Here is a 9,316-nt window from a genome sequence, read left to right as displayed (position 1 = left end):
TGACTGAGGACAGATTAAAAAGAAAACTGATTAGTTGTTATTCTGGAGATTATGCTTATTACAGTTTAGCAATATGGAAGCATGTATTTTCTTATTTGTATTTCACTAGTGGTTGAGACCAGTCATTTTAAAATGTATTTTAATTTCATGCAAGCATATTAAATCCCAGTGTAACAGAGAACTTTGGTTTCAGTTCCAGTTTGGTGCTTACTATTTATCTGACCTTTTGAAAACTACTCCACATTTCTGGTCTTTTGTTTTATCCTTTGCAAAAGGAAGAGTTTAAATTAAATTAACTCTGTAGTCCATAAATAATCAATAAATATTTATTAAACACCTACTGGGACATAAAATGCCAGATTTGGAATCAGGAAAACTTATCTTTCTGAGTTCAGACCTGATCTCAGACACTACATATAAGTATTTGGGCTAGTTATTTAACCTTGCTTGCCTCGGTTTACTCATCTATAAAATGAGCTGGAGAAGAAAATGTCAAACTACCCCAGTATCTTTCCCAACAAAACCCAAATGGGGTAAAGACTTGTATACAACTGAAAACCACTGAATGATAAGAAAAGCACCTGCTCTGTCAGGCATCATTTAAAGCCCTGATTCCTTCTAAGGCACATTCTTTAACTTTGGCAGAGAGAGAGAGAGAGAGAGAGAGAGAGAGAGAGAGAGAGAGAGAGAGAGAGAGAGAGAGAGAGAGAGAGAGAGAAATTCTTATTAATTTTTGAAGGACTAAATTTGGTCAACCAAATTTTAGAATGTTTGGTTTCACAAAATGTTATATGCCAATTAATTCACATAGTTTTTAGACAGAATCTGGAATGCAAATACCATTGAGGAATTTCCTTGATTAAGACAGATCAGAACATCATTTGAAATGTGTAATCTTAAGATATGCTTACCTGAGTTTGAGACAGGAAGGATGTGAATACATCTTTCTTTTTCTCTCTCTCTGCTTCTGTATCTGTATCTGTCTGTCTGTCTCTCTCTCTCTCTCTCTCTCTCTCTCTCTCTTTATGTATATTATATATATGTATGTATTTTAGTTTACTCTTCTTTTTTTCCCTTATATTGATTGAGATAAGTTTTCCAGAGCAATATTTAGATCATAGTTTCTATTATACAATTTTGGTTATATCCATGAGTTCAGATTTGCTTTCACACCTAAACACCCTTAGTTAACTTTGGTGTTTGCCTATTCTTTGTGTATTAACATATGGATTTGTGAAGATAGGTTAAATGCATGTTCCTTTCTTAGATTTTTTTTTCTCCTTCTGTTTTTGCGTGTTTCTGCTCCTATTCTTCCTGTAGTGCAACTTTTCTTTCTTTCTTTCTTTCTTTCTTTCTTTCTTTCTTTCTTTCTTTCTTTCTTTCTTTCTTAAGAAATCTAACTTGGCCTATATTTGGGAATTATTTTCTCCTTTTCCATTTGTTTTTAGCTTAAAGCCTTATTAGACTTGAAACACTAAGCAAATACTTGTTTATTGACCCTCATTAGATATAATTTATCAATATGCAAGACTATCTCTTTCCTCTATTTAAAACTCTGGTCCAAAAATAACAATTCTGTTTTCAGACACAATATTCTTTTTTTTTTACATGAAAGTTTTTTACTATGACAAAGACATCATACAATTTTTATGATCTTGGTCTTTCTTTCTTGCCTTTGTACAAGGCCAGAAGAGAAACATTTGCAAGTTTTACAACCTTGAAGCAGACTCCAGGAATATTAACAATAGCATGACCTTTTTGACCAAATCCAACAACTAAAACTTCATCATTTTCCTTCAATATAATTCAAGCAGCTATCATTGGGAACAAATGCAGTGATTTTTTTTGTCAGTCTTAATCAACTGGACTCACACACACTTCCTGATGGCAGAATTGGGCTGCTTGGCTTCTACACCCACTTTTTCCAAGACCCTTTTCGCATGAGATGCTTCTCAAAATGGGTTGGCCTTCAAGACAGTGCCCAAATGTCTCTTCTTATATTGTTTGTCATGCCACTTTTGGGCTCTCCTGTGACTGCAGAGTTTCCTAATAGTACAAAGACCATGGCACTTACCCATGTTGCCACTGTCCAGGCTGAGAGAAAAGAGAAAAGAAAGAAAGGAAGGAAGGAAGTGTGCACCCACAATTCCCTGTGGCAGTGAGTTCTCAGACACTATATTCATAACCTGCTATTTATTTTCTAAGAATGCTTCTCTTTCTCAAGAAGTCCTTCATTTTCATCAGTGAGAGTGGTTAATAAACTAATCAACAAGTATCAGTATGTGACTATGTGTCAAGCAAATACTAATGAAAACATCACTTTGCCATCTTAACAGTCTAAATTTCCTTCCAAGGACTTCATTTTTTTTCTCCTCTTTTAAAGTTTTTTTTAAAAATAATTAGCATTTATCTCTGTTTAAAAAAGTTAAGGAAAAAAGCTCTTACAAAAATATGCATAATGAAGAAAAATAAATTTCCACATTGGCCATGCCCCAAAATGTAAGCTTCATTCTTCATTGTGAATTAATCACCTCTTTGTCAGGGGGTGGGTAGCAGATCATTACCAGTCTTCTTGATTGATGAATGGTAATGGAACTGATCAGAATTTTTTTTTTAGGGTTTTTTTTTTTTGCAAGGCAATGGGGTTAAATGGCTTGCCCAAGGCCACAAAGCTACGTAATTATTAAGTGTCTGAGGCTGGATTTGAACTCAGGTACTCCTGACTACAAGGCCAGTGCTCTATCCACTGTGCCCCCTAGACACCCCACTGTGTTACCTAGCCACTCCCTGATTAGAATTTTTCAATCTTTCAAAACTGTCTTTCTTGTGTTATTTTATAAATTATTTTTCTGATTCAATTCTGACCATTCCATTTTAGCTCATGAAGAATTTGTTTGTTTTTTTTTTGGAGCTAAGAAGTATACCACTTACTTTCTTTTTAATTTTTTAATTTTCTTTTTTTATTTAGGCAATGGGAGTGACTTGCCCAAGGTCACACAGCTAGGCAATTATTAAGTGTCTGAGGACAAATTTGAATTCAGGTCCTCCTGACTTCAGGTCCTCTGCTCTATCCACTGCACACCTAAATGCCCCTACTATTTACTTTCAATTAACCAATAAATGTTTATTAAGTGCTTATTATTATAAGTCACTATATCAAGTATTGAGTCTAAAAGAGAGTTCCTAGTCTCAAGGAACTAACTAACAGTCCAATGGAAAAGATAATAATCAAATAACTTTGAACAAAGAAGCTATATACAGAATGAATTGAAAATAATCAACAAAAGATAGCACTAAAATTAAGAAGAATTAGGAAAGTCTTCCTGTGGAAAGTGAGATTTTATCTTAAACTTGAAGGAAGTCCATGGATGAAAGGAAGCAAAGAAGATGGGGGATAGCATTTCAGATATTGGGGGTAGCCAGAGAAAAAGTCCATAGTAAGAAGATGGAATGTCTTATTTGTGTAACAAAAAAGAGTCCAGTATTACTGAAGTAGAAAGATATGGGAGAGAAGGTAGGTATATCAGGTTATAATGGACTTTGAATACATAACAAAGAATTTTATAATTGATTTTGTAGATAATAGCATCCAATTCAAATAGAAACAAGAACTACTAAAATATATATAAGTATCCATATTGTCAGAAAATAAAAAAAAATTATGTTTTATTATATTTTTAAATTTTGCTTGATATTTGCTTAATAAAATTTCAATTACATTTTAATCTAGTTCAAACTACATTTTGTAATGTTGCTGACAGATTACTTGTATGACAATTCTACCATAGGTAATAGGGAACAATTGAGTTTTACTGATGGGAGAGTCACACGGCCAAACTTACATTTTAGGAAGATCATATTAAAAGCTAAGTGGAGGATGGAATGGTATGGGGGAGGGACTTGTATAGTGGAGAGAACAACCAACAAGCTCTTTCACTAGTCCAGAATCAGGTGATGAGAACCTGTACCAGAATGGCAGAAAAGTTAAAGGAGAAAAAGGGGTATAATCAAGGGATGTTATAAAAATAAACTAGATAGGCCTTGACAATGGGGAGTGAGAGGGAGTAAGGAATAAAAGATGGTATTTAGATTGTAAACCTGGGTGACTGGGAGGATTGTGGTGCCTTTGAATAGGGAAGTTTGGAAGAGGATTTGAGGAAAAGATAATGAGTTCAGTTTTGGACATATTGAATTTAAGGATCTCTACTAGATATTCAATTCAAGTTGTTCATAAAGTAACTGAAGATATGAGATTGAAATTCAAGAGAAAACCTACCTATAGCATGGCAAATAGATTTGAGAATCACCATCCTAGATATATTAAATCTATGGAAGCTAATGAGATCCCCAATTAAAATAATTCTAAGGGAGATGAGAGAACCCAGAAAAGAGCCTTAATGTTCATCTACTGTTAGAGGTCATGAACTGGATTAAGATCCAGCAAAATAACTAGGAATTGGTTAAATAGGTAGCAGGACAACCAAGAAAAAGTGATTATTATGAAAAAAATTAGTGAGAAGAGCATAACAAAGAGATGAAGATTATAACACTGCCAAAACTACAAAGAAATCAAGAAAGAAAATGATTGAGAAATGACATTAGATTTAGAACTTCATAATGCTGGAGAGAAGAGTTTTGATTTAGTGGTGAGACTGGAAGCCAGATAATAGAGAGTTAAGAAGATAGAGAGAATCTTTTTTAGATTTTCTTCTCAATAAATTTAGCCATGAAATGAAGAAACTATGTGGGATGGCAGTTATTAGAAATAAATGAATAAAGGAAGATTTTGTTTTTGATGGTGAGGTAAACATGGGCATGTTATGGGAATGAAAATAGTACACAGGGAGAGATTAAAAATAAGAGAGAATGGGGGTGCAATCCATTGGAGAAGAGGAGATAGAATGGAATCATTTGGTTTTGTAGAGATCTTTGTCTTGATAAGAAGGACTAGCTCTTCATGTGAAATGGAAGTGAAAGAGGAAATAATGGCAGAAGGCTTCCAGGTGATTTGAGGCAAAGAGGACTGGAGAAGGAGTCACTGTCAGATGGCTTGATATTTTTTCAGTAAAATATGAGGCATAATTTGGAAAGAGTGTGGGAAGAAGAAGTCTGGGAAAGTATGAGACTAGAGTGAATGGGATAGTTAATTATGAAGGTATAAAAAGATTGCTTGCAGGAATGAGCACCGTGTTTAAATTGTAGAAAACAAATTTTTGAAGGAATCAGTGCACAGTTTTGATTCCTTTTAGCTTCATTTAACAAAACATGTTTAAGAGGAAGCAAATTTTTGGAATGATCCAAGTCTGGGGCTTGGAAGGACAAAATCGGTGAGAAGAAAACTAGGGTCATGTGAACAATAAGATGAAAGATGACATTTTTTCTGATCACAATGACCTCTCAAACCTTTTTGAAACAGAAATTATGCACAAAAGATAAAATGACTTTAACTGTTTCCATGATCTGCAAAACCCAGAATTCAAGAAATGGTTTAAAAAAATATCCCAAACTCAGGAATTGATGTTCACTAAATTTTTACTTCACTCAGTTCCCTTTACCCATCTCCTACCACTATGACTTATTGAACTAGGAAATCCAAGGACAGGTCACAAGCTTGTCAAAACCCATCCCAATACTCTAGTATTCCCTCTTTCTTTCCATTGTCTTCAAAAATCCAATTTCAGGCTATAGATATATATTTTTTTTAAGTTTCAAAAGTCAGGTTAGTCACAGTTCCTTAGGAGCAGAAGTCTACCAGGAGCTACAACGTGGAACCACTAATGCCAAGGAAAACAGGATCTGATCTGCTGGAAAAATTAGATTCTGCCCCTACCAGGGAAAGCAGATTCTGAAATGCTAATGCTGGAGTAGAGAAGTGGGGAATAGAGGAAGGGAGGCAAGTAACCAAGACAGGACACCCTGTCCTGGGGAACTATGCAACACTCCACTAAGCCTGAAGGGGAGAGCACATTACTCAACTAGAGTCAGTTCTAACCATTCAAAAGTAAACTGTGCAGAATCCTAGGTTAATACATCATGAAATACTCATTGAGAGACAAGGTTGCAATACTTCGAGATCTAGCCCTCAAGAAAATCATAATCAGAAGGGTGAGAGTCAGGAAGTGAGTGATAAGGAAAATAAGAGGAGAGGATAAAAGACTGAAAGATTTCAGGAAGAGGAAAACTCAAACAACCTTGATAAATAAATCCATAGGAAAAACAGTAACAATAGAAGGAAATATGATCTCCAGATCTAATAAGGAAGTTTGGGCATTTATGAATAAATACTATCATAAAAAGAAAACAGAAAATAATTCAACACTTGATGGGAGAGAGACCTTATGAAATTTGAGATGAACATGGAAACTCATTATGTTGTCCTGAGTGTTTTAAAAGATAAATGAGAATTGAGTACAGAATTTACATCCTACACAGCAAAAATAATGAGCAGAATAGAAAAACTGGAATCTGCAGTGACAAGCCTCATCAAACTAATCAAAAAAGACAACAAGATATTGGGAATGTAAATACACAGATGTAAAAGAAATTGAAAGTGGAGAAATAAAAACTAAGAGATATACTTACTACACAACCAAAACATATCAAACTCTAAGATAAAATATGCAGAGATAGTTTAAGAATCATGAAAAACATGAGAGAACAAAAAAAATGACATTAATGAAGAAATTAATAGAAGAGAACTTCCCAGAACTTTTAAACCAAGAACATGAAATTCCAAAGGAAGGAATTTGGAGACTAATTCCAGGAAACTAAAACCTAAAGGTTGCAAACTCCAAGACACAGAGTGGTTAAATTTATTAATTCAATTCAGAAACAGCAAGTTCTTCTTGCCATGAAAACAAAAGACCTTTAAATACAAAGAAAAGTATATTCAAATAATGCAATAGTGTTTCACATCCAATTTAAAATTTAAAAAAAAGGGGGAAATAAAATAATTTGCTCAGAAGAGTAATGAAACTCATCCTAGGGTGATATATCTTTCAGATTTTTTTCTTTTTATTTTTGCAAGGCAATGGGGTTAAATGACTTGCCCAAGGCCACACAGCTATGTAAGTATTTAGTGTCTGAGGCCAGATTTGAAATCAGGTCCTCCTGACTCCAAGGTCAGTGTTCTATCCACTGTGCCAATTAGCTGCCCTGTCCTCAAATTTCTTTTATCCATATAGGACAAAGATAAACATTGAATAATAAAGAAGAATTTGAAACGTTTTTAGAAAGAAAACCAAAAGTGAAGGGGTTATTTGCCTCTCAAATTACTTCAAACACAGAAATTCAAAAAAGTAATAAATAAATGCCATGGGCAAGGACAGTAACAATAATAAAATAAAAATAGAAAGACCAGTGGGAGACTTCTTTCTAAATATACACTGGGAAGCAGAGGTGAATATGGTAAGGGTAATAATGAAGAAATACAGGTAGGAATATTATGGACAATGCAGGATTTTAAGGATAAAACACTGCCTAAAATTTATGCTTTTTAGGAGGAACAATATTATAATATGGAAGAGTACATAAAAGGGAGGGAGTTAGTAGAGAAAAAAGAAAAGTTAGAGAAGTATGGGAGTCTCCCAACTTCTTCAATCCAGAACAATGGTCACCTGGCTGTTCCACAAACAAGACACTCCACCTGTTTGCCTTAGGCATTTTCACTGGCTGTCCCCTATTCCTGAAATGTTCTCCCTCATCATGTTTACTTATTCTCTTACCTGGCTTCCTTTAAAACTCACTTAAAATCCCATCTTCTACAGGAAACCTTTCCCAATCATTTACAATTATAGAGAATTAAATATTTCCTATTTATCTGATTGTTATCTACTTGTTCATTTGCTATCTTCCTCATTTGAATGGGAGTTTCTTGAGTGCCTTTGTATCCCCAGAATTTAATACCATTCCGGGCCCATAATATGCACTTAAAAGATTAATGATTAGTGAATAATCAGTATTCTGAGAAACAGTATGGTATAATGGAAAGACCCTAGACCTAGAGATATAAAAGCTGTAGCTCTGCCACTTACATGAGATATGACTATGAACAAGTCATTCACTATTCTCTGGCTCATTTTATTCTTCTGTATAATTAAACTACCTAAATAGCCCTAAATAGGGTTATTATGAGGTTCACATAATGAAGTGTGTAAAGTGTTTATAAACTCTAAAGTCCTTTTGAAATGTCTAAATATGAAATTATATTAATAATAGTGCTATTATTACACTGTTCTTCATGACTTTATTGTCAGAAATTGAACTGATATATATCCCTCAAACCAAGCTAGGATGTCTGAAGACTTAGCCTAGGTAGGATGTTATGAAATGATAGGTTCCCAGTGAGGGGTCAGAAACAAGAGATCAGATTTTGGAATTTACTACCCAGGTAACCTTGGGAAAGTCACTTAATTTCTATGGGATTCAGTTTCCTCACCTATGGAGGCCCATTCCAGCACTAAGACCCATGATATTTGAATGACTTGGATTATAGTTGACACGCAAACTCTTCCTTTTTCCCCCCTTGTTATTACTTTGCTATCATGGTGTAATTGAAATAACTCAGGAAATAGTAGTAAAAGGCCTATGCTCCTGACTTGGCTCCACTAAATACTAATTATATGCTTTTGAGAAAGTCACTCGAAGTTACTGAATTGCAGCATCTATATCATAAGGGGCTTTGGATAAATGATTTCTGTCTTAACTTTCAACTTAGAACGTATCTATAAAATTTGGACTAAATCAAAGAAAATTAAAGCAGAAACCATATGGTTACAATGGAATCCAAGATGGCAAACTGTAACCATGGCCTAATGTCAGGTCAAGAAATAAGATGTAAAGAAACTTTCACTTTGTTTTTTTTTAGGGTTTTTTTGCAAGGCCCATGGGGTTAAGTGGCTTGCCCAAGGCCACACAGCTAGGTAATTATTAAGTGTCTGAGACCAGATTTGAACCCAGGTACTCCTGACTCCAAGACAGGTGCTTTATCTACTACACCACCTAGCCACCCTGAAACTTTGACTTTGAATAGAGTTCCACTGTGATTTGACTTACATTACAGAGCATGAGCCCTGGTTGGATAATCTTTGCTGCTTGCATAAGCTTAACCTGTGGACAACTCTTGTTGCCTGCTATTTGTATGAGGAAAATAGTGTTTTGGAGATGTGGAAGCCTAATGATAATTTGTCAATGAAGTCAATGAACTTAAAAGAAAACATACTGTATTTAGAGTTAGAAGACATGGGCTTGAATTCCAGCTCTGCTATTTACTAGATTCATAACCTGGGAAAATCTCTTCAACAATCTGAATCTCAGT

The 9,316-nt window shown here is 34.6% G+C and overlaps 1 pseudogene; it reads right to left on the bottom strand.

The window, feature by feature from the left end:
- Positions 1 to 1,647: 1,647 nt before the first annotated feature.
- LOC141518617 (small ribosomal subunit protein uS12-like) lies at positions 1,648 to 2,078 on the bottom strand (annotated as a pseudogene).
- Positions 2,079 to 9,316: the final 7,238 nt, after the last annotated feature.

The sequence above is a fragment of the Macrotis lagotis genome, chromosome 1, assembly GCF_037893015.1.
Source record: "Macrotis lagotis isolate mMagLag1 chromosome 1, bilby.v1.9.chrom.fasta, whole genome shotgun sequence".
NCBI lineage: Eukaryota > Metazoa > Chordata > Mammalia > Peramelemorphia > Peramelidae > Macrotis > Macrotis lagotis.
Note: the sequence above shows the minus strand (reverse complement) of the source record. Positions and strands in the feature narration are given on the sequence as shown.